Genomic DNA, 1,115 nt, shown 5'->3' with positions numbered 1-1,115 from the left:
TTTATTTTTTATTTTTTTATTTTTGTATCTGTCACCACTGTTTGGGGCAGTAAAACTGCTTCGATTTTATTCAACAGTACTTTGTTCGATGGGAAAGTGAATCTAGTTGGTGAATTTGGGAGATCAAATTTTAAAATTCTCAATAGTTTTCAAAAGCACCGGGAAAAACAACATAAAATTAAGGAAAAACCGGAATTTTTACGCAAAATTGGTTATTGACTAAATCGATTTTGTTTTTTGGTGTAACTTTTAAACAATTATATATTCATGCAATTTTCAATGGTTATATATATTTGCATTTTCTATACACGATAAAATCTTAAAAATATTTTAATTTATTTTGAACGGTTTAAGAACATTTTCAGTATCTAAGTTTATTAGTCTCTTTTTCTATGGATGTCAATAAAAATTTATTTGTTGGGTAAAAAAGCTTGAAAATGTAATACAAGGCTCCAGCTATATTGTTACAATGACATTTAAAAAATATCAAAAATTCTTAGTCACAGTTTTTTTTTATATGCGTTTAAAGTTCAAATCTTGACAAATACTGAAAAATCATGAAAATTAGCAAATTATTTTGAGTTAAGAATTCGTTTTAAATCTAATATTTGAAAATGTAATAACTACAAGGTTTTTCATAAATTTGTCTACCTTTATCAAAAAAAAAAAAAAAAAATTGTCTACAAATAATCAAATTCAATTTTTATGAGTGTTTGAAGCTCATATTTTTACAATATTGGATATTCACTTGATTTCTCATGTAGCGGTTTTGTTATTTTATTTTATTATTCAAAAATGAATAACTGTAGATACATGAACATTTTACTCTGAATGTTTATGTTTTCATTTTCTATACACCATAACATTTTGATAATATTTTGACTCTTTTTGAGCTGTTTACGGACATTGTCGATTTTAAAATTTTTTAGTTTTTTTTTTATGTATTAATATCAAAACAACTCTAAAACAAATTACCGTAAATACATGACATTTTCATTGAATGTTTTTATTAGCCTTTTCTATAAATGAAACAATTTTAAAAATATTTTGACTCGTTTTGAGCTGTTTAAGGACAATTTCAAATTTCAATTATTTTAGTTTTTCTTTTTTTAAAT

The sequence above is a fragment of the Acyrthosiphon pisum genome, chromosome X, assembly GCF_005508785.2.
Source record: "Acyrthosiphon pisum isolate AL4f chromosome X, pea_aphid_22Mar2018_4r6ur, whole genome shotgun sequence".
NCBI classification, from domain to species: domain Eukaryota; kingdom Metazoa; phylum Arthropoda; class Insecta; order Hemiptera; family Aphididae; genus Acyrthosiphon; species Acyrthosiphon pisum.
This window is presented reverse-complemented; position numbering follows the sequence as displayed.